Raw genomic sequence first — 24440 nt, 5'->3', positions numbered from 1 at the left:
AAGGAGGAAGTTTGAACATCAGCTTTCCTTGTCTCTTTTTGTTTGTTTCCTTCTGTATATGACCAAACCTATATTTGCATAAGCAAATTAAATCATACCTGCAAGCCCACAAATGCAGAATTTGCATGCTTCCTTAATCCCAGATCCTTGGGAAAACACCACATTAACACCAAAACCAACATATAAACACCTTGGCCCTTGGTGTCCGACTTAGCCAATGGAGTTGAGCACCATCCAACTTCTTACTTGAGTTGCTCCACGTATATGGATTTTTGAGCCATGCTTCTAGGGCCATCTAGGTAGCTGCCAGGAAGCTACCCCCTGAATCTCCCCACAGTCTAGTTACCAGACTGTTTAACTGGAAGTCTTTTGAGGGCAGCATTTATATCATCCTTGTTCACATGAATTTATGGAGTCATGGCTCAATGCAGTGTTTTAGAGAAACAACGAGGATTCCTGAAAGGAACTTCTTATAAAGTTAAATTGCCTGTATAGACAATAAAATAGGGAAACTAACTATACCAGTTTTTTTAAAGGATAACTTTGTGATTGTACAAAAGATATTGACCTCTGGTAATAGTTTTATTATCTGTAAACTGAGAGTTTGTTACTTAAGATAAATCCTCGATCTCACACATTCATAGACGTTATGGAACGCAAATGTATTTATTTTTTTATCATCACCATTTTGTTTCTCTTGGTGTTGAGCGGTATAGTCTTTGTCCATATCATGTGAAAATAATCATACAAGTTGGGCAAGTGAACTTAGTAGCCTAAATCAGTTATTTCATAGCCTTTAATGGTTATGTGATTAAATTGTCTACTCAGTTTGACCAATCACACAAGCTTAGCAATTTCAGAGAAAATAGTCATAGTATTTTTAAGTGGACTATTAATAATTCGAAGTTCTCAACCCCTTTTGGGGATATGTTGATATTATACTTAACACTTCTCACATATTAAAGATTTTCGTTTAATAAACTCAGACTGATGAGTGGACCTTCTGAGTGGGGAGGTAGGGAAGAGAATACCTTCCTCTCTTCCTGCTGGAAAATATGATAAATTAGAGGGGAAATGGATCGTCTATAATTGATTGAAAACTCATCTGGTATGACCTCAAAGGTGTAAGAAGTCCACAGTTCCTAACTGGGAGTTCCTGAACTAGGAACTTCTAAGAAAGAGAGTTTGGACACTTTCTAAACCACTCAATTTCTTCTTCATCCAGTGCTCTATAAATGCAAAATAGAGACCAAACTTGAAAAGTGTGTGCAGACAAAACCATTTAAGCCGTGTAAGCAAAACTAAGTCTAGCTTATTTCATGAACGTAAGCAAGATTTAATTTAGATTACTTCTTGTAAAGCATAAAAGAAACTTAAGTCGTCTTTCTAAAATGCTATGAGGTAATCACTTTGAACCAATCCCCTGCTGTCTGGTAACTCCCGCTGTCAGAACCCATCATTGTGAAGGCTAAACAACTCCCTCATTTCCACTCTTTATGCCATGATGGAATCATCCCTCTGAGCCTCATCTCAGTTTTGAATCCGAAAGCTCCCAGTTTGCACACTGTCCTTATGGGCACAAAAAACTCTTATCAAATACTATTTTACTGTTCTGCTTTTAATTGTTTCAGTTTCTGGATTTTTGAGAGAAGAAAAAGTGGCAGGAAAACACAGCGAGGAGAAGTTGTAGTTGGAGCTAGGATGAGTAATTGGGATGGTTTTAGGTAAGAACGGAGATGCAGTTGAAGCTGAATTGTAGAGGATTTTGAACAAAATGCTGAAGAGTTTGGACGAAGAGCTGGACGCTGAAGAGTCACGGAAAGTGTGAGCAAGAGAACTCTCTGACCGAGCTGCTCTTAGGGGTATTGACTGTAGCAGCAGTGTGTTGGGGGTCTGGGAGGAGAAGAACTGAGACTGAGAACAGAGCGGAAGGTCCTGAACACGGTCAGATGGGAGGTAACGGGAGCCTGGATTGACTGTGGTTCCCGTACAAGAAGCGGGTGATTCCTGCTAGAGATGGGGTCTAATTGGAATGAAAAGCGTTGGTAGTTACTCAGAGAAAGGTCGGCGGAAGCTCCCAAGAGAAACTTGGGTTTTTAATTTTGTTTCATTTCTTTTTGAGAACCTTGGATTTTTATTCTAATTAACTTATTTTTGAGAACCTTGAGTTTTTTTAAAAGACCTTTTATTAAAATATTTTAAAGACCTTTTTAGAAAACATTTATTTATTTGGCTGTCTCCAGGTCTCTGTTGTGGCACATGGAATCTAGTTCCCTGACCAGGGATAGAACCCAGGTCCCCTGCATTGGGAGCTGGGTATCTTACCTACTGGACCACTAGGGAAGTACCAGGAACCTTGGGTTTTTAATCTGGGTCACCAAGAGGATACTAATGGCATTCACAGAGATGAGTAGGTGAGGACCAGGAGTAGATTTTGGGGTGGTGGATGGGTGGGCAAAGGAAACTATGGCTCCTGTCTTGGGAACATTGGATTTGTGATGATGGTGGAACACTTGGTGGAGGGTTAGGATATGCAGTGAGAGTGGCCTGGGAAATACGGATTTGGGTTTTCAAAGAGGAGAGTTGAAGTGGAATCTGAAGTGAGGTGTGTAGGAAACTGGCATGTGACTGAGGACGTGCCATGTGGCCACGGCTTAGTCCAAGAGACAGGTCAGGATCAATGCCATAAGCACTGTCCTACAACATATATGGGTCATGAAGATGGTAATACAAGAGTGAGAAGAGCTGTCTGCCAGGGAAGACCAGGCGCATCTGGAGCTGGGCCTTAGAGCCGAGAAAAAGTCTGCCAGACTTCCCAGGGAAGGAAAAAGCATTGCAGGCAGAAGAAAAGCGCAAATGGAAAGTGGTGGTGATTTGATTTGTTGGGGATCAGAGTGGTGATAGGCGAGAGAAAGGAAACGGATACTGTCCAACATCCTCTTTCTATTACACGGAGGAAGCGAACCCAGAGCGGAGGGTAGAGAGGGAAGAAAAACCAGCCAAGCTTGTGAGATCCTGAAAGACACAGTCAACAGTAACCCGGCTGGCTGGAGACGGAGGTGGGCTCCGGGACCCTGGACTTCTCGCCTTGGCTCTCTGCCTTCTTTTATAAAAGGAGGTTAGCACCGGTCATTTCTGAAGCCCTTTCCCTCTGAGGTTCCGTGTGCCTCTCCAACTTTGGGAAGCTTTCTTTTCTTTTCGGGTTGAGTAATTTAGTGTTCGAGTAATTAGAGTCTAATTGGAAACCTGTGACCTGGAAGAGGTAACACACTTCCTTACAGGGTCTGTTTTGCTCCGGGGGGCATAGTTCACGTACTGGGAGCACTTCCTCATTAACTGTCCCCAGGGGCCTCCATCCAGCAGCTAGTTACTGGGGTGGGAGGGAGGTACTAATGTTTATAAAGGTCACATTGGAAAATTTTCTGAAACAATTGAACTGCAAAACATGTGTTTAATATTTATAGCGCTTGGAACAGAAAAGATACTTTTGATCATCCTCTTTCTTCCTGGAGTTTAACCAGCTCCTAGATCTCTCGGGAGAGCGTCTTCTCAACCAGAAAATAATGAGACCTTGCTATCTCGAGGGGACCTTGTACCATTCCTTGTGATTTAGGTGAAGGCTTGATTGCAGCTCATGTTTTCTGATCCTGGTAATCTTAAATAAATAATCCAAGCCCACAGCATTAATAAAAGCAGTAATTCTGTCAAGGATCCTTGCTAACTTCCTAAACTTCTGAGGGTCCAGAGCTGGTGATTTATGAACGCTGCCAGAATCTGAGCTGTGGTGTTTTTTAGGGGATTCGTTGGGAGGTATGCTTTTACGGGTAATTACCATGTGTCAGAAGGATGCCTTAGCCCCGTTGACACTGTGTCCTCGATTTTATTTAGAGGTCAAATGGCAAGAGAATTATATGTGAAAGGGTATCCTTTCAACATTTACAAGTAGAAAGTAAATGTAACGTGCTAAGCTCAATTCTGAGTGGATGCGATAGTCGCATTAACTCTGTGTACCTTGCTGTTTGCAGGTCATTTGAGTTCTACAGATATTCATTGTGCTTCTAACACACCCCAGCGGAGGACGGACACACACGTCTCTGGGTCTGGCATGGTCCAGTTTTGTTCACTGTTCAGTCTCTAAGTTGTGTCCGACTCTTTGCGACCCCATGGACTGCAGCACGCCAGGCTTCCCTGTCCTTCACCATCTCCCAGAGTTTGCTCAAATTCATGTCAATTGAGTCAGAAATGGTATGTAACCATCTCATCCTCTGCTGTTCCCTTCTCCTCCTACCTTCAAGCTTTCCCAGCATCAGGGTCTTTCCCAGTGAGTCAGCTCTTCACATCAGGTGGCCAAAGTATTAGAGCATCAATTTCAGCATTGGTTTTTCCAATGAATATTCAGGACTGATTTCCATTAGGACTGACTGGTTTGATCTCCTTACAGTTCAAGGGACTCTCAAGAGTTTTCTCCAGCACCACAGTTCAAGAGCATCAATTCTTGGGCTCTCAGCCTTCCTTATGGTCCAGCTCTCACATCCATACATGACACTGGAAAAACCATAGCTTTGACTAGACAGACTTTTGTCAGCAAAATGATGGTCCAGAGCGGAAGTGTTAGTCCATGGCTCCTTGAAATGTGAAGGGAGAGCATCTAACGCAGCCTGGTGATGGAGGGAGGTGAGGGAGGGCAAGAATGTCTTCCCTAAGAAGGTCTTGCCTGAGCTGGATCTTAAATAACCAGCTGGGTTTACCCAGGTAAAACATGAAAAGAGGGACAGCTTGAGAAAAAGGAGGAGGTTGCAGTAGTGCTAAGTGGGGGTACGAAAGGCCTTTTGGTTGGAGCGGGAAGGACAGGGGCATTACAGTTGGTGGTATCTGTGCAGCAGTTTGAGCTGAAAAGGCGAGGGGAGCAGCCAGCTTGCTAGTCTGATGGCAGTTTTTTTTTTTCCCTGCTAGTAAATTTGCCTAAAATCTGCTGCTCCCCTGAAACGGATCTGGAATCTTGAAAACTATGTGAATATCAGTCCCTCGTCACCCCAGGTTAGACTTCTACTGAACATGCTGAGGTGGTCTCCCTGCTTTCTCCCCAGATCCTGGCTCCTACTCCAGTTCTAGAACTGGAAATTGGATCAGCACCCCTTGCCTAGATGGCCCCAGGTTGATATCCATACCATTAGCTAAGATGAATCTCTGTGGTTCTTGACCCAGACACTTGAAAGATGCTCAGGAAATCTCACCGTGGAACTCTCCCCACCACCCACGATTGGGTAGATTGGCTCCTTAGAAACTAAGCACCCAGTTCATGCTTGATTTTTCTGCAGCTCTTGAATTTGGTGATCTGGACGATAGCTTCTTCTCTTTCCCCTCTGCCCTGGTTAGTTTTCCTGCTGCTGCCAGCCTCAGTGGCATGCTTTCAGCTCTAACCTCCCACTACTAGTCAGCTGACATTGAGCTGGTTAGGGTGCCTGAAGCTCTCTAGAACTGGCAAAGGTCCATTTCCAAAGGTCCAGAAGTTTCTTTGTCCTGCTTCCGCCCCAAACTCAACTCTTAGCTTTTAAGTCCAGCTGTGTGGCCAGCAATTTTATAAGGAAGCATTCCGTAATGTGTGTTTGGAGGAAGCATAAATGTTGCAGACACCACCCTCATTCTTGGGGATTCACAATAATTATTAGCATGTTGAAAGGCTCTGGAAAGTTCTGTGGTCTAGAAACTTGGCTAATTTGCATTTGATAATTTCTAAAACAAAAGTCTTTCCCCCAGTAATATCTATCTAAATGCCCAGTCTTTGAATATTTAATGAAACACACTTAGGGAACCTGGTTTGAAAGCTTTACTATTATTTTCCAGTACTATTAACCAGGGTGGTAACCTTCCAAGTAGGAACTGGAAACCCACTGCAGTATTCTTGCCTGGGAAATCCCATGGACAGAAGAGCCTGGCGGGCTACAGTCCTTGGGGTTGCAGAGTCGGATATGCCTTAGTGACTAAACCACAGCAACAGCAAACCTTCCAAGTGGGGGCATTCCTCAAGGACTGGAAATATTGCCATCTCAAATGAAGTTGTAGCAAATTCATGACGGGATTTGCTGGGAGAGTGTCTGCAGAGGCTGGAGGTGTTTAGCAGACGGGTTGTTTGTGTCTGATAGCATTGATTTCCTTTTCTTCTGATAACAGCCTCAAAATTTTCTTAGAAAATTCAATTTATAAGGCTGAAGTGCGCCGCCCACCCTCGCAATGTGTATGTTTAAATCCTAATTCTAGGGTATCCCAGAATGTGACGATGTTTCGAGATAGGGCCCTTTAAAGAGGTGATTAAGAGACTATGAGGTCAAATGGGTGGGCCCTTATATCAGTTCAGTTTAGTTGCTCAGTCGTGTCCGACTCTTTGCGACCCCATGAATCGCAGCACGCCAGGCCTCCCTGTCCATCACCAAATCCCGGAGTTTACTCAAACTCATGTCCATTGAGTCAGTGATGCCATCCAACCATCTCATCCTCTGTCGTCCCCTTCTCCTCCTGCCTTCAATCTTTCCCAGCATCAGGGTCTTTTCAAATGAGTTAGCTCTTCACATCGGGTGGCCCTTATCTGACTAGGGTGTTTATGAGAAGAGATTAGGACTTAGACAAACACAGAGAAGACCATATAAAGACACTGGATATAGAGCCACCTACAAGCCAAGGAGGGAGGTCTCCAAAGAAACCACCTTGCTGACAGCTTGACCTTGAACTTCTCAACCTCCAGAACTTCGAGAAATAAGTGTCTGCTGTTCAATCCAGTCAGTCTGCAGTACTTAGTTATGACCTTAGTAGCCCTAGGGAGCTACTTCACAGGTGAAAGTGAGGCTGAGCCCGTCATGTGGGTCCTGAGGTACCCACCCAGGTCCATGAGAACAAGGTCTCAAAATGGTCCGCAGTGACTAGCTGTGAACTGATCACATGACCCAAAATAGGTCGGTGAGCTCCAGAGGCATCCTCTTCCTTTGTGTGTGTTCCTGCTAAATCATTTCTGTTGTGTCCAGCTCTTCGCAACACCGTGGACTGTAGCCCACCAGGCTCCTCTGTCCATGGGATGCTCTAGGCAAGAACACTGCAGTGGGTTGCCATGTCCTCCTCCAGGGGGTCTTCCCCACTAGGGACTGAATCCCTGTCTCTTACGTCTCCTGCATTGGCAGGCGGGTTCTTTACCACTGATGTCACCTGGGGAGCCCATCCTCTTCATGTAACTGTGGTTTAACAGGTAAGGGGCCAGGCTGGGAGCTGTTTTTACTAGGATTAGAGAGAGAACTGCTTGAGAACAGAGCCAGAGAAGGGAAAAGACAGCTGAGAGTAATGGAGTCAGGTTCCTGATAGAATCATCTGGTAATGGAGCCAGACCCCTGGGGCCTTCTGGGGACCACCCTTGCCCCCCTAAAGTACCTAGACAATAGCGTTTGATGTAGATTTTCTGAGTTGTTTTGCAGATGTAAAAAACCTCCTCCTCTCCAACAGATGGATGATGCTAACTCCCTGAAGACCCTGAGCACGGAGCCCCAGACCTCCTGGAGCCTAAGGACGGCTGACCCTGTGACCCCTCCTGCCACCTCACCGTCAGTCCTGCGGAGAATTGGGCGCCTGTTGACTCCCCTCCCTCACCTGGTTTTTAAAAGTGGTTTGCTCAAAACCCTTCGGGGAGTTCTGGCTTTTTAGGCGTGAACCACCCTTCTCTGCTCCAGACTCTGATGGCTCAGTTTGTTTGGCCTCACTGTGCATCGTCCACATGAACTTGAGTTAACATTTTTGAGTGCCTAGACCTAGCCATACCTGAGGTTTTCTGGCCCCTGGACTTAATGGTGATGTCCCCCAACAGATTCACTTTTTTTTTTCCCCTAAGAGATGTTGAGTTGTAAAAGGATCCCAAATCATACATAACAATAACATAGTAGTTTTTGAGAAAATGCCCATCAGTGCTACCTTTGTATCCTTGCTAAACATTTTCCTTTCCAAATGTCTGTGTAGCCTGTTCCTCTTGAATAGAATCTCCTCAGAAATAGCAGTCTTTGTTTCATGAAATGTATGAGATTTTTTTTCTGATGAAACCCCTGATGAATTCGGTCATGGTGTATCCCTTACAACCCATGTCTCTGGTGGTCTGGGTTAGTCCGTATCAATACCACCAGCTGTAATGTGCAACCAGGCAGATAATTTTATTAATGCAAATTGCCTCACATTTACAGCAAATGCTTTAAAAATTATGATGATGTCACGATTAGTAAACTGAGTCATCATTAACAAAAGTCCTTGGTAAACAATTTCCCAACTTTCTCTAGTATCCAGACTCTTGGATAAGCAATTTTCATGACTATATTCCAGGGCTCACTATGCCATTGAAAATAAGCTGAAGGTCCCCAAAGATCCAAAGCTTTAGGGCATAGGAATGGTCCTCCATCCTCATGAACTCCTGGATGGCAGCAGAGAGGAAGCTGTCTGTGAACCCAAGGAGCCCCCCGGCCACTTTCTGCCCTGAGCCCTCACCTCCTCCCACTGGTTTGTTCCTGAAAGCAAGTGTGGTGGGAGAACCTCTGAAGACATATTTGGAAAATCCAAGAGAAATGAAAATTCAGGCAAGGATTTTTTTTGACACTTTACCCATCATTGTTCAGTGAACGTGGTCCGAAGACCTTGTCACAACAAGCTTCCTTCTGAAATGGATGCTGCTTACTTTCCTCTTATCAGTCTGGAAAGCTGGCATACCCTTCCCTTGGTGAGGCATCCTGGCACCTCTGCGTAGCGTCCAGCCAGAGTTCAGAGGTGGAGAGCTGCACCCACGCCGCGGACCAAGGAGAGACACGCAGGTTCACGGTGCTCTCCTCCCCGACACCACCGTCCATATCTATGGGGAAAAACAGAATGGCTGGAGGTGAGGAGGGGAAACAGATTTTTGGTCTTTTTTTTTTTTTTTCTCTAGTGATCATGCTTCTGTCTTAAAGAGCTCCCCTGTGCATTTTCAGATTCTCAGTTCTTTGCCGCCCTCAATGGTGATTTGGTAGTGGAAGATGATGTGGCAATAGTGGTAAAGAACCTGTATGCCAATGCAGGAGACCCAAGGGACAAGGGTTCAATCCTTGGGTTTGGAGGATGGCATGGCAATCCACTCCAGGATTCTTGCCTGGGAAATCCCATGGACAGAGGAGCCTGGTGGGTTACAGTCCATGGGGTCGCAAAGAGTCAGACACGACTCAGTGACTAAACAACAACAAGGTCCACGTTGCAGAGCCTGGCATAGAACACCCGCTGACAGACGCTTGATCTTTTTAATACTGTTGTTATGACCCACAGATCCTGGGCACACACAGATCGTGGGCACACGATAAATGTAAAGCTGATCAATTTTACTTAGCGCTCATTGTTTTTTATGTGTTTGCCTTCTCACAAACTAAACAGAAGTATGAACTATGTCATTTTCATCCTATTTAAAATCAAATATACTCTATTCTTGTGAACCGTTGACAGCATAATGCTAAGCAATCCCATGACGCAGTTCAAATGCACAATATTGAAATGAAGGAGGTAGAAGAAAATTGCCAGTTTGGGGAAGGATTCATATACATAGAAAAACAAAAGCACTGAGTTAAAAAAAGTATATATTGAATCTTTTATAGAGAAATGTCCAGGCCTTGGATAGCCAGACAACTTACTTCATAAATTAGTTTTATAGGATTTTTGCAAAGTGCTAAAGCAATTTAGCGTCAGGATATACTGATTCGAAGAAAAATAAATTAATAAATTTGAAATCTTCAGGCACCTATATTCAAAGGCCGCTAGGCATTTTAATAGGAGATAAGTAAGAACCATTAATCATGGTTTCCACACACTTTCTCACATCACCCTAGGCAACTGTGGTTGGGCTGAGGAATGGTACTGAGAGGGAGAAGCTGCTGGTACTGGATAAAACAGTGATATTATCTACAGTGTCTACACTACATTTTGTCTACACTCTCACTCTCTTACAAGTAAGTACAAAATTATACCTGTTGACAACTTAATTTTTTTCACCTTTTTGCTCTCCCCTTAGGAAAAGGTAATAAAATCAGTGAAATGTGCATTTTTTTTTTCTACTCGCTTGGCATAAATTATTGGTCACCCTGAGCCAGAGAAGCGGGGCGGGGGGTGGGGAACCCACATGTACATTGACCTCATTTTTGCATTGACCATGTATCTTTCCTCATTTTGATTTTTTTTTTTAATTCAGAGCAGTTCCTTCCCTTTCTTTTAAATATTTGTTTATTTATTTGGCTGCACCAGATCTCAGTTGTGGCAAGCAGGATCTTTAGTTGTGGCATGTGAACCGTGAACCATTGGTTGTGGCTGGTGGGATTTAGTTCCCTGACCAGGGATCGAACCTGAGCCCCTTGCATTGGGAGCGTGTGGAATCTTAGCCACTGGACCACCAGGGAAGTCCCAACATTGACCATGTTTCAATCCAACTTTGGAGTCACAAAGGTTGTTAATAGAATCTTTGGTCTTTCTCGAGCCAGAGACTTTTTTGAGAATCGAAGGAAATGATGAATCCTCTCCCCTCAAAATACACAGACCTCTAAGATCTACGAAAGTCCTCATAAGACCCTCCACGGATGGTTGCTCACAGACATCAGGCCTACATTGCCAAGCAGGGATAATCATACAGAGAAGAACAGAGAAGCATTTCCCTTTTTAAAAATGCCACCCAGAAGCAAATTAGTCACCTCTCTAGTCTCAGCTCTTATAAATCACCTTCCCCATCAAGCTTCTGATGTTTTCTTACACTGAAGTTAAAAATCAGTTGGGTTTGCTTCCAAGATTCAGAGACTGTTCAGCCACATTGATAACAGAATTTCATCTTTGCCATTCTAAGCAAGCCTTAGAAACAAGGTACATTCCCTTATCAGAAAAAATATTACCTTTCCTTCTTTAAATGCTGTAGCGATGAAGTCAGTAACTTGTAGCAGCTCTGTCCTTCCTGCCTGTCTCCTGGTTCACGCCGACTACCTTGCGGCCTGTACCTGCCCCTCTGCCCTTGATAGCAAGCTGAGCCCTATTTCCTCTTTCTATAAGGGTCTCTCTTAAACAGAGGGCCAGGGTCAGATTTCCAGATTAACTTCTGCTGTAGTAAACCTCCTTTCTGAGTGAAATAATTGGATCTTAAACATGGGCTGGCCTTGTAATTTTAAGCATGTCATTGAACCTTTTTTAGGATCCAGTTTCCCAATATGTCAGATCTTTAAGGTTGCTTGAAGTCTAACATTCTATATTTTTGAAACACATTTATGTACATTCTGTGTGTGTATACTGCCTAGACCTCGTTATTTTTTCTAAGTGGTTGATAACCTATGAAAGAAACCCATATGCTCAAACATATCTTTTTTTTTTTTTTGGTAGGTTTTTAAAACATATAGAACCACTTTTATTCTTGCCCAGGTAGTCTTGTCACTCAACTCAAGCATCTAAAGGTCACTAGCAAATAATTCACTTGCAATAGCAAGTCTGGAATATCTAACTTTAAAATATTTTTAAAAGATTATACTTTCTTTGTATACATTCTTTTAGCTACATAAAAATAAAATGCAAAGCATGAGTAGTTACCCTAAGATGAAATTTAAGCAAGAGTCTGAATTTCTCTAGACCAGCGGTCCCCAGGGTTTTTGGCAGCAGGAGCTGGTTTTGTGAAAGATATTTTTCCCACGGACTGGGTAGGGGGTGATGGTTTCAGGATGATTCAAATGCCTTCCATTTATTGTGCCCTTTATTTCTATTATTATTACCTCAGCTCCGCCTTAGACCTTCAGGCATTAGGTCTGGGAGTTTGGGAATCCCTGTAATCTAGACCACTACATTCACTACTATACTCTCGGTGCCTCACACTGCATGTGGCATGTAGTAGGTGCTCAGTGAACATTTGCTGAGCAAATGAAAGTGTCTAGTAAACTGATATGAGTGCAGGCTCAGTCCCCCAGTCTCATCCAGCTCTTTGCAATCCCATGGACTGTAGCCTTCCAAGCTTCTCTGTCCATGGGATTTCCCAAGCAAGAATACCGGAGTGGGTTGTCATTTCATCTCCAGGGGATCTTCCTGATCCAGGGATCAAACCTGCATTTCCTGCATTGGTAGATGGATTCTTTACCACTGAACCACCTGGGAAGCCCAATAACTGATATAGGATGGGCATAAGGTACAACAATTATTTCTAGGGTTGAAAAATTAGAAATTGGAGATGGACTGTTAGTGGGTGGGATTCAGTGTGACAAGATAGAAGAGGAGTTAAAAAAAAAAAAAGATTATTCCAACAGTGAAAAAGCTCATGAACTTGTAGCTGCTTTTTATGCTCATGAAACTGATAAGAGATGTGATGAAATCGGGTGCCAACAGTGAAAACATTGTGCTACTTTTTTTTTTTCACAATAAGTAATTTTATTTTTTTGCTTCCCAGGTGGTGCTAGTGGTAAAGAACCTGTCTATCAGTACAGGAGATGTAAAAGATGTGGGTTCAGTCCCTGGGTTGGGAAGATCCCCCGGAGAGGGGCATGGCAACCCACTCCAGTATTCTTGGCTGGAGAACCCCATGGACAGAGGAGCCTGGGGGGCTACAGTCCATGGGGTCACAGAGTCAGACATGACTGATGCAACTGCACAATTTTGTTTTTTTTAAAAATACACAATGACTCCCCTTATTCACAGTTTAGATTAGTACCCTAAGCCAAATACTGAATGACAATCCTTTGAATGAATGGAGATTTGTGTATTTATTATTTTTTTTAATTAATTATTTAATTGAAGGGTAATTGCTTTATATAATTTTATTGTTTTCTGTCAAACCAATACCCTTAGCACCTCAAGCCATAGGTGTTAACTGAAGCCACTGAGGAAACCTATGTTCCGAGCACAATTATTCTCTTGTATGTCTGTAAGTATTATCTTCTTTAGGATCGTCCTCATTTTAAGATCTTATTTTCTTTATGAGGTCTATTAATGTTAATCTGCAGTTGAAGATTTTCAGCCCGTATAACTAAATCAGTTTAAAATGTATTTTTTTTATAGCTATTGAAATAACTGACTTAAAAAAAATATGAGCAAGTGTTTGCTGGCATTGACTAAGATGCTCTGTAATGATGTTAGAGGCACAGTTGTTTTTTTTTAACCTCCTTCCACTCTATCATCCTGTGTTTGTTAGATGCCATCCTCATAGTTGCAAGGTGCTTGCTGTAGCTCCAGTCATCACATCTGTGTCCAAGGAGGGAAGACGCGTGTGTGGTCTGGGGGAAGGACAAGCCAATTGCTTCAGCCCCCTCTAACAAATGGCAATATTTTCCTAGCACATGAGTGGACTTGCACGTATATCTCAGTGGCTGATGGTTTTACAAAGCTGTCTTGGATGTGAGAGTGGGTGGAGGATGAACATCTCACTTGGGGCTAAACATCGCTGCTGAGCAACTTTGGGGATCAGCTGACAAAGGAGCACTAGAGATTGGAAACAGGCTGAGAAACCAATAACGCTCGCCACGGTCTAGAGAGACGATGGGAATCAGAAGAATAAAAGCATAAACAAACAAATTTCTCTCTTATTTGATGTTTAAAGCTAGTCTTATTTCCTATAATTGCTTTGAGTAGGTGTTACTGCTTGCTTTCTTAACTCAGGAGAACGTTTAGAGTAAATAATGATACAAGCTATGTTTAATAGTTTAAATAACAATGAGTCAGATGTTTCCTGTGTTGCAATTTTTTTTGCATACATGAATTTTAAATTTTGTGCAAAATCATTATTTAATGATTGTACTAAAGTTGTATATAAATTTGCTAATGCTCACATATACAGTTTTGGAATGAAATCCCTGTTTTTTGGTTAATGGTCAGAAATGAGGATATGGCAATGTTTTATATGTAGAGCTGTTCAGGGGAATGTAAAAATTTTTGTCTGCTGTACATAAGTCAAAGAAATGGGGAATAAAGGCAATAAGGGAAATGAAAATTGTTTAGCTAGAATAGGATGAAAAGGAGGACGACATTTAGACTGGCAACAGATAAGACTGTAGCAGGAAGAGAAAGAACAGAAATAAAAAAATGAGTGCTGAAGTTCTCTTTCTTTTTTAAATTAAACATTTTATTACAGAGAATTTCAAGCATATATAAAGTAGAGAGAGCATTGCAATAAACCTGTACCTATCCATCCCCAGGGCTTCACAGGTGGCTCAGTGATCAAGACCTTGCCTGCCAATGCAGGAGACACAAGAGACGTGGGTTCCATCCCTGGGTTGGGAAGATCCCTTGGAGAAGGAAATGGCAACCCACTCCAATATTCTTGCCTGGGAAATCCCGTGGACTAAGGAACCTGGCAGGCTACAGTCCATGGGGCTGCAGAGTCAGACACAACTGAGTACTCACCCACATATCCATGACCCAGCTTCAACAATCAATTATCAACACAATGTCAATTTTTTCACTTACAAGCAACTCCTATCCCCTGTAATATTTTGAAGCATCTCCCAGACATTATATAATTTCATTAGTATCTAAGTAGTTTTTTTTTAATTAAAAAAGGAAAACTTTAAATATGTAGTTATGTTTGGATTTGGATAGAGCAGAGGTCAAATTCTATCCTGGGTGCCAACAGCTTTAGGGCCTTGAGCAAGTCCATTCATTCACTCAATACATTTTATTAAGCATCATCTGGGAATCCAGAAGCAAACAACTACATTCAGTCATTTTAGATAGAGATAGATGGAATGAAAGAAATGAAAAACAGGGCAATGGAACCAAGAATGACTGGGGGTCTGAGAAGCTGGGGGGGATGAGCCATTTTCCACTCCACTTTGGCTTCCTGTTCTGTGAAATAGGATCAGACCTGTGTCTCATATGGGTCTTGAGGGTTTGTTAATATCTGAGAAAGTGCTTAGCAAGGCCTGGTATGTGGCAGCTCTCCATAAGTGGAAGACCCAATGATGATCTTCTTGACTGCCATCCAGGGAGACCCTTCCCAAGGAGGGCTGCAGTGGTCCATCTGGCTTCATTCTTACTCTAGGAGCATAGAGATGCATTGGTCTCATTGCCATGGCTGTGCATGCCTGCTCAGTTGTGACCCTTGAACTGCAGCCCACTAGGCTCCCCTGTCCATGGGATTTTCCAGGCAAGAATACTGGAGTGGGTTGCCATTTCCTCCTCCAGGGCATCTTCCCAGCCCAGGGATCGAACCTGTGTCTCCTGCATTGGCAGGTGGCTGCTTTACCACTGAGCCGCTGGGGAAACCTGACTATAGACTTGTCAGAACTCTGTCACCTCTGATTTCATTCCCCCATGAACCACCTTATTCTAGAATGTGATGAATCTCAGGAGTTGTATCAGGAAAATAAGGTTATAGTGGGTCTGTCTCTCTTTCCTCCTCCTCCCTTCCCCAACTTTGTAGGACATAACTGGCTTATAAATCCACCATATTTTAATGTAGAAAAGACTCAGTTTTTGCTTGAGTGAGTTACTGGAGAAGAGCTGCTTAAAATCTTACACTAAGTTTGTAAAAAAAAAAAAAAATCTTCTGAGATTGAGTTTTACAAGTTTCCAGTTTGGCAGACACTTAATTCTAATCCAAACAAAGTGCTGCTGGCAGTTTATCAAAAAAACAAAAAATTTCAGGTTTAAGGAATGGCTATTTTTCAGGAATCTAATGACCTTTTTCATGAAATTTTAGCAGATCGACTTTTATTTATGTTAAACATAGGCTTTGATCCAGACTCGATGCAGTGAAGCAACAAACAAGGGAAAGAAACAGAATTCAATGCAGTCATTCACTTCCTTTAGGTTTGGGAAACGCGAGGCCAGGGAGCTGTGTTTACACAAATCCTGCCTCTGTGGAGCTGAGTAAACTGAAGAACACAGGCTCTCCTTCTGCAGGAAGGGTTAGACAGTCTTGGCCGTGCCTTGGTGCTTCATCCTAACCTGGAAGAGTCGGAGGGTTGAGGACGGGTGAGCTCTGTGTGCGTGCTAAGTCGCCTCAGTTACACGGCGTCCACTGTCCTTCATCTGCGCTGAGCTTAGTCGCTCAGTTGTGTCCGACCCTTTGCGACCCCTGGACTGAAGCCTGCCAGGCTCCTCTGTCCGTGGGATTCTCAAGCAAGAATACTGGAGTGGGTTGCCAAGCCCTTCTCCAGGGGATCTTCCCCGCCCAGGGATTGAACCTGCATCTCCTGTGTCTCCTGCAATGGCAAGCAGGTTCTTTACCACTAGCGGCACCTGGGAAGGCCCTGGGTGAGCTCCAGGACTAACTTCTCATCCCCCCTGGCCTTCCCATCAGGATGTACATGGAGGTGTTTTAGAAAATATTTATTTATTTATTCTTTTCTGCTGCGCTGGGTCACGGCTGCCGCGTGTGGGCCCTCTCTAGGTGCGGCGGGCGGGAAGGCCTCTGTTGAGGGGCTCGGGCTTCAGTAGCTGTGGTGATCTGGCTTAGTTGCCCTGTGGGGTCTTCCCAGGACCAGGGATGGAACTGAAGGGGGAAACAGACAGAGCTGGACTCCGTCTTAGGCCAGGCTGTGAGCATTAGGCTACACACCTGGTCACCCTCCCAATGGACTATGAACTTTGAGCCCGCTGTCTATAGAAGCGGCGTACCAATGGGAAACCAGACCCCCGGAAAAAAGAGCCTCAGGACTTGGACTCCCCGTCACCTAAAGGAATATGCTAATTATCTCTGTAGCAAAACAAAGTCGTAAATTCCATTATGTTTATTGGGATATGACCACAGGCCTATTGATAAATGTCCACTGTTTAACTGTCGAAGCTTATGACACATGAATCATGGGTTAACTTTGATCGTATCTCTCTTTTACCTTGTCCAGACTAGTTTCAAGGAATTTGGGGAGGTGGGTTTGAGCATGTACACTTAGGGTATATAGAGTTTTCACAAAAACTGGTCAGGGTCCTTGGCTAAGAGGAGACTCTGCCTAAGGCCCACCGGTGTAATAAGCTGCACTCCACTATCTGCATTGTCTTGCTGAGTGAGCTTGTTTCCCGGAGCGCGTGGCTACAACAGAACCCGTGTTCTCTGCATTGGCAAGTGGTTTCTTAACCTCTGCACCAAGGGGGAACTCCTACACGGAGGTTTTACCAAGACTTCCTGCCAGTGTCCATCAGCTGACAAAGATCATCTCACCAACTGGCTCCTGAGACAGAACTTCTGGCCCAGCCGTGCACAGACCACTGCAGCCGGGGCTTTGCTGCTGCAGCTGGTTGCCTTTTCAATCCTTCGCCTTCCACTTCCTAGACTCTAGTCTCCCCGAGGGGCTGTTTTCAACCCTGGTGAGATCTCCATTTCCCCCAGTAGCTTAGTCCCAGTCAAGTTCTCTACTCCCTCCCACCCCACGACCTTCTCCATCACTTTTGGGGTCCACCTCGGGGAGCCAGAGCGCTCCTTGACCTGTGTCTTCTCTCACTGCTGTCTCTTCCTCTCCCGTCCATTAACCTTTCCTCCCTAGAGGGATCGCGGAGTAGTGGGTGGGGGTGAAGGGGTGACCATTCCCAGCCCTTTGAATGAATCCTTTAGGAGACAAACAGCCCTTTGTCTTGCTAATGTTGACCAGCTCTTATATTAAAACTCTGGTCCATTATTATGCTAACAGAGCTTTAGCAAGGCTGATAAGATTGCAGTCTTTTTAACCTAATTGGTAAGTCCCTTGCCTTTAGGAAGAAGATGGGTAAACACCAAAGAGGGTTAGGGAAGGACGCAAAACTCTGGGAATAAATATTTAGAGGTACTCTGCTGTTGACTTGCGGTCGGATGTTTGTTCCTTCTACAGGAGTGGCTTCCATTATAAACCATGCTTTCAATAATCTTCACCCTTAGATTTTAATTGTCTTGTGACTGCTTTCAATTTGGAAAAGTCTAACTCTCCTTGATCCTTTCAGTAATTGCAAGTCTAGTTGAAATAAAACGAAGGTTCCTAAGGCTGGAAATTAGAGACAAAGGCAGGCCTGGTGTTGGGAGTGCGTGCTCAGTCGTATCAGTTGTGTCTTGACTCTTTGTGACCCCGTGGGCTGTAGTCCCACCAGGTTCCTCTGTCCATAGGATTCTCCTGACAGGAGTACTGGAGTGGGTTGCCATGCCCAACAGAAAGATTGAACTTGCATCTCTTATGTCTCCTGCATTGGCAGGCGGGTTCTTAACCCCTAGCGCCACCTAAGTGTTGGGTGTTGGGTGTTGGTGAGTAGCAATTACATCAACCTGAGGCTTCCTGGGGATGTGGCCCACATCTTTCCCCTGGGTCTGGGTAGCACAGGACTGAAACCAGTTCGGGGAAAGAATAAACCCAAATTTATATGGAAGGAAAGAAGCAGTTCCTTTATTATAGCCCAACAGTTATGACAAATGAAGATACATCTAAGAACAGATAATGAAAAATTTTGAATTATTGCCATTGTTTCTCATATTCCCGAGACTTTTGAATTAATATAGCAAACCAGTCTGAAGATAAAAAGCCAAAAGCTTTATCAAATACATTATGTCTGGCAGAATGTCTACGTTGAACTAACTCAAAGTCCAAGTGGTAGTTTGGGCTCTGTGTAAGAAGTGGCATGGACTTTTCCAGGAGGTATTGACTTACTTTTCATTTGACGCCAAACTGTCTATGATAGTTTTATACTTCTCCCATTGGAGTGTCATGTTGATTTCTCCTTTACTTCTGAGTTAGCTTTAACTACCTTCTGGTAGAGCCAGAATGTTCTTTTCCAAAGGTCAAGAATACTGACCCAAGGGGAAAAATGAATTTAAGGCCAACCCTTGAGTAAGAGAGAGCCTAGAAAGCAGCATTAAGTGTTTATGCAAAAAACGCAACTTGTGCATGAGTTGGGTGTTATATAGCTTATAAATTTATGCCATGGGTGAAGAAACGATTTAACTTTAAATTGTTTCAAAGGTCGGCTTTAATTCTAGATTATTCCGTGTTTTTGCTGTTGTTGTTATTCAGTTGCTAGGTCATGTCCGGCTCTTTCTGTGACCCCCATGGGCTGTAGCCCGCCAGACTCCTCTGACAATGGATTTCTCTGGCAAGAATGTTGGAGTGGGTTGCCATTTCTTTCTCCATGGGATCTTCTGACTCAGGGATTGCTTTACAAATAAGAATGGCATTTTCTTTCCCATCGGACTCCCATTATAGGTGCAAATCACCAAAATAATGTGAATAGATATTTACATATTTTATGTGACAACGAAATACTAAAACTGTGAAATATGGGATTATCCATTTGTTGGAGGATTTAGGAGTTTAACTTAGTAGATAAGCAACTATTTCCTGCTTTTGAAAAAAAGACTTCCTTCCAGCTATGTTTTTATATATTGATTGCATTTTTAGATGCATACTCATGTTTGTATTTCTAAAGAGATATTAAAATAGAATTTGTTTATAATTATCTACTTTCTAATGGCTGTTAATTATTCTTTATAGGAAACTTACTTATTAACAATAAACATACCAAAAGCGTGTAATCACTTCACATTTTTGAGACCAAGTTAAGGCTAGGTGAAGTTTTTTTTCAAGAGTGTCTCCTGAGTAGAATAGAGAAAAACAGAAAGAAATAATAACTGGCTTAATAAAATTTCCTTCCTTGTATCCAGCATTACAGAGACATACAATAGGTTAATTCAACATACAAGGGAACTTATGGTTCTTAAATACAGAAATTGTTCTATTGCTCATCTCCCCAAAGAGACTTCTGTAGTAAATACTATGAAATGTCTATTAAAAATAATACACAAAATAGGTGTAACCTGTAAAAAGTCCTTTCACGCAATGGCATATCCAAAGACTTTTAGTGCCTATTGTTATACAATTGGACTTGTCACACAAATCAAACTTAAAACCGTATTAAATTGAAATGAAATTGTAATCTCAAAGTAAGTTTATTCCCCCCTTTTATTTCCTTCCTTCCCCACACTTAACCTAAAATACGCTTCTTTTCTTCCCTGGTAGTCTTCCCTCTAAAACGACAGCATCATACCTTTAACATTCACTAGTTCTCTCATAGTCTTACATGGAAATAATATGTTAGTTTTGAAAGCCCGAACAGTAATGTGACTAAAAAGTCGTTTGTATATTCCAGGTTTAAATTTGGCTTTAAAAGAATTTGCATGTGCATTTGGGGGTGTTTTGCTAGAATGCCACGCGTTTTCCATGAGCAACACAACGGTTAAATAAACCCCGAATGACTCTAACTTCTTGCAGCGGTTATAAATAAATTATGTCTACTGTGTACTTACTTGTCACTCTTGTCTAGGGGCTCACACACACAGCTCACCGTAGAACCGACATGTGCAAAACCCGGTGTGAAACTTACAGCAAGGTCCAGGAAAAGCAGTTGGCTTTCTTACCTCAAGGCATAAAAAAACAGGCCTTTTGCCAGGTTTTTGGACACCTCATTCTTTACGAAGCTACCTTCCCTCCCGGTTAACTCTGCCTTTCGTCCCTTTTCCTGCCCCCCGGGGCCACTGAGAAGGAGGAGAGGACCCCGTGCCCCCAGCCTGCGGTAGGAAGGTGAGCCGTCATTCACTGGGAGGCATTAGAATGGCAGAAACGTCACCTGTGATCTGTTTGGGTTGTAAACATGATTAAGCTGCTATCCAGAAAGTCATGTAAAGAGTTGCTGAAGTTCCCCGAAGATGTCTACCAGGCTGGCTGTACTGACATCTTGCAAGAGGCAGGTTGGGACCTGTGTGGAGGCTTCCCGAGCTATTTATGAGCCCAGCAGCTTGCTGTGAAAAGCTGTCATTTTTCCCCTGGGTGTGTCGAACCAGTTTCTCTGGCAGGCAAGCCAGAAGGCTGAAGCTTATCCAAAAGGAGGGGTCACAGGGAAAGCCAGCGACATATATCACTCGTTTAAACTTCAGGTGTAAAGAGAAGTGAGGATGAAAAAAGGAAGAAAAAGAAAAAAGCCATTTGACAAAATTCTCTCAATTATCTGTGGTTCCAAAGAGTGGAACCCTTTCACCTCTCTGTTCAATGGGGATGAAGGGAAGTGTAGGAGCTCAGCTCTGCCTGAAATGCACGGGATTCACCCACGGCTTCTTGCCGGCTGGAGGCTGGCCTGAGCTTGGGACCACGCTCATGGTAAAGATAGTGAGGATAGGTGTTCCTTGACTGACTTTCATGTTTCTAGGTTCAATCTCTTTAGAAAGATCTCTCAACATGATCAAGCAGAATAGAAATGTCCTTTCCTACTTTTGGAAAATATCCGTTTCAGCATCTGAAATAACCCCAATTGAGTTTTTGAGATGGTGTATAGTAGAACTTTGGGCTTCCCTCATGACACTAGTAATAGAGACACACCTGCCAAGGCAGGAGACACAAGAGGTACAGGTTCGATCCCTGGGTCAGGAAGATCCTCTGGAGAAGGAAATGGCAACCCACTCTAGTCCTCTTGCCTGGAGAATCCCATGGACAGAGGAGCCTGGCGGGCTACAGTCCACGGGGTCACAAAGAGTCAGACACGACTGAGTGACTTAGCATGGCATGACAGAGTAGAGCTTTGGCGCCTGTCCAGAGACAAATGCCTGTGGCTGTCATCATACGGTTAAAAAAAAAAGTAAATAAAACAGAAAAAAAGAGATAAACTTCTTTCTCTGTTTCCTGCAAAGTAGAGGCAGTCAGACTTCTTTATCAGGCCTGCCTGCACAAATGCAAATGTGGAGACAACTTTTCATAATGTATAAAGGCAAAGTCGGCCAGGCATTGATCATGAAATGAACTTGCAAATGACTGTGCGTGCGGGTATAAATCAGTGCCACCCGGCAAAACAGAGGAGCCACATCAGGGCTGGGTTGCTGCTTTCCTTGAATTCTTTCTTAATATATCTGTTTTTTTTTAAAAAAAAATGATTCTGACTGTCAGCTGGGATTATTAGACTGCATAATGATATTTTTTATGTCCAAACATATGAATAAAATTACTTTCTCGCCATGTATATTATGGTTATACATGCTTTCTGAAAGTGAATTAACATAGAAATAAATCTGTGATGTCAAGAATATACATTAACCTGTTTTGGGCCTCATAAATATGTAAAGATAGCACCTAGCTCTTTGCCTCTCTCTGGTGGTAAAATATCTTATGCTGAATCTAGAACTGGGCAGTTTGTGTATCAGCATATTCAATTATATTTACTCCATACAGTTTAACAATGATTTTAAAAATATGTGAGTGGTGTTGTACCTGGTGGCCTCAGGAATGTAATAAAAGGCTTTCATGCAGTCTTTCTTAAAAAAATTTTTTTTAAATATTTTTTAAACGTTTCTTTTTTTGTTTTATTTGGGTCGGATCTGAGCTGCTGCTCGTGGGCTCCATCTGTGGTGTGGGCTCAGCGGCCCCAGGGTATGTGGGATCTTAGGTCCCTGACCAGCGATTGAACGCGCATCCCTTGCATTGGAAGGTGGACTCGTAACACCAGGACCGCCAGGACCACCCTAATGCAGTCTTATCTTTATAAATCTCATAATCTTGCCTCAGATTGACTTATCATTAGTGCCTGGGCTATTGCATCACTGTGTGTGTGTGTGTGTGTGTGTGTGTGTGTGTGCACACGCATGCATGTGCACACAGGCATGAAGTCCCTTCAGTCATGTCTGACTCTTTGAGACCCCATGGACTGTAGCCCACCAGGCTCCTCTGTCCATGGGATTCTCCAGACAAGAATACTGGAGTGGGTTGCCAATTCCTTCTCCAGCGGATCTTCCCGACCCAGGGATCAAACCTGCATCTCTTACGTCTCCTGTGTTGGCAGGCAGATTCTTTACCACTAGCGCCACCTGGGAAGCCTGCCTCTGTCTTTGTCCTCTTTGCAAATTGTTCCTCACACCTCTTTCTAGAGACACCCATCTCAGTCTTTGCCCTCTTCCCAATGGCACACAGACCCCCGACCCCCTCCCTGCAGGGCTCCAGTGCTCTGGCCGCACTCATTGGCTCGGCGGCCCGCCCAGGCTCCGCGCACGAGTCTCCGCCGCCTGCAGTGGCTTTCCACTCTCCAGCATCCTCCTTGCTCCTCAAGCAGTCGGTCTGCGCAGGCTCCCTGTGTTTTGTGAACAAGACTTTCCCTGCTGTCTGCTCTCCTGGGGGCTCAGCCTGCAGTGTCCTCCTCCTCTTGCAGGATGACCTCTCGCAGAGCTCTTAATAGGCTCTTTTAGTGTCTTTTGTGGCCTTGCCAGCATCCTTGACTAGCCGGAGAGCGCCGGGTGGGCGGGGTTTTTGTCTTACCCATCTTCGCCCGGCCTGCACATGGCCCATCTGCTGGCCGTCCACTGAATGTTGGCCGAATGCCTAGTCCCTTCGTCACCTGAACAGCGGTTGTCAAGCACCACTAGATCTACCAAGAGCTTCCTACCACCCTTACGGCCGCAAGTGTCCCTGTGGACCAAGTACCTCCAGAGTGCTTCTCCCTCCATCACCCGCAGCTCTTGTCTCTGCCTCTTCCCGCCTCCTTTCCTCTGTCTACTGACGGCTTCACGCAGACTCAGAGGGTACAAGTCACACGAAGAAAACCACCTCTTTTCTGGCTTAGACATTGAAGATGGCTTCCATCACCCTTCGAATAAAATACTGCCTTACCTTGGCTTGCAAGGGTTAGGGTCTTGCCTGGTCTGCCTCCCCAACCTCCGGGACTGACGAGCCAGGAAGAGGGCCCTTGCCGGAACCGACCCTGCTGGCACCTTGAGCTCCAACTTCCAGCCTCCAGAACTACGAGAGAGTGTGTCTGCAGGTTACGCCCCCAGCTGGTGTTTTGTTATAGGCTAAGGCGAGCTGCCTGAGTGCGGCTTGAGTACTTCAGCCCATCCTGGTTTCTACGGTGATTTTGGTGTCTAACATTGATTTGGGATCTTCCCTTCCAGCTTCAAGCTTGCATACCTTCTCTAGCCTCTTTTCTTTTTCCTACTTACACACCCTCCAACATACACAACTCCCTTGGCACACACAGCATTCAAAGAAACTTCCGAGCTCCTGCCCAATCTAAACCCTACTGTGACTTTAAGCGGGTCCTTTAAATAACTCTTGACAGGAAGAATTCAACAAGACCTCCAGTTGAAGAAAGGATCTCTAGGTCTATTTTTGGACTGATCTTCCCATCTTTCAAAGGCTGTAATCTGCCAAGCAAGCATAATGTAATGACCTGGATGCATTAGTAGCAAGAATATTGTCACATTCCCCTGCTCTGTGTACACAAACGGGCCGTTAACTTGACTGTGAGTAATGCTAGGAACTATGTAAATAAATTCCCATTTACAGTAGCTTGTTTCTCCTTTTCACTCCAATTTTTGAAATTCGTTCAGTAACTTTTTTTTTTTAAAGGTGTATTTAAATACCTGTAGCCTTTCTCAAGCCATTAAAAATGAAGTGAAGTTCAAGGCCCACATTATCTGGTGGCCACTGCACACAGGTAGCTTTTCTCCTGTTAATGCCACCCAGCAA

At 43.8% G+C, this 24440-nt stretch overlaps 1 long non-coding RNA gene across 1 annotated transcript; it reads left to right on the top strand.

The window, feature by feature from the left end:
• Positions 1-2989: 2989 nt before the first annotated feature.
• Positions 2990-7847, top strand: LOC122429311. Its single transcript, XR_006265952.1, has 3 exons — positions 2990-3118; positions 4026-4245; positions 7486-7847. It is a non-coding gene; the product is annotated as an uncharacterized LOC122429311 (long non-coding RNA).
• The last annotated feature ends 16593 nt before the right edge of the window (positions 7848-24440 follow it).

This window comes from Cervus canadensis, chromosome 28 (genome assembly GCF_019320065.1).
Source record: "Cervus canadensis isolate Bull #8, Minnesota chromosome 28, ASM1932006v1, whole genome shotgun sequence".
Taxonomy (NCBI): Eukaryota; Metazoa; Chordata; class Mammalia; order Artiodactyla; family Cervidae; genus Cervus; species Cervus canadensis.
The sequence above is the reverse complement of the archived record's forward strand: the minus strand, read 5'-3'. Positions and strand labels throughout refer to the sequence as shown.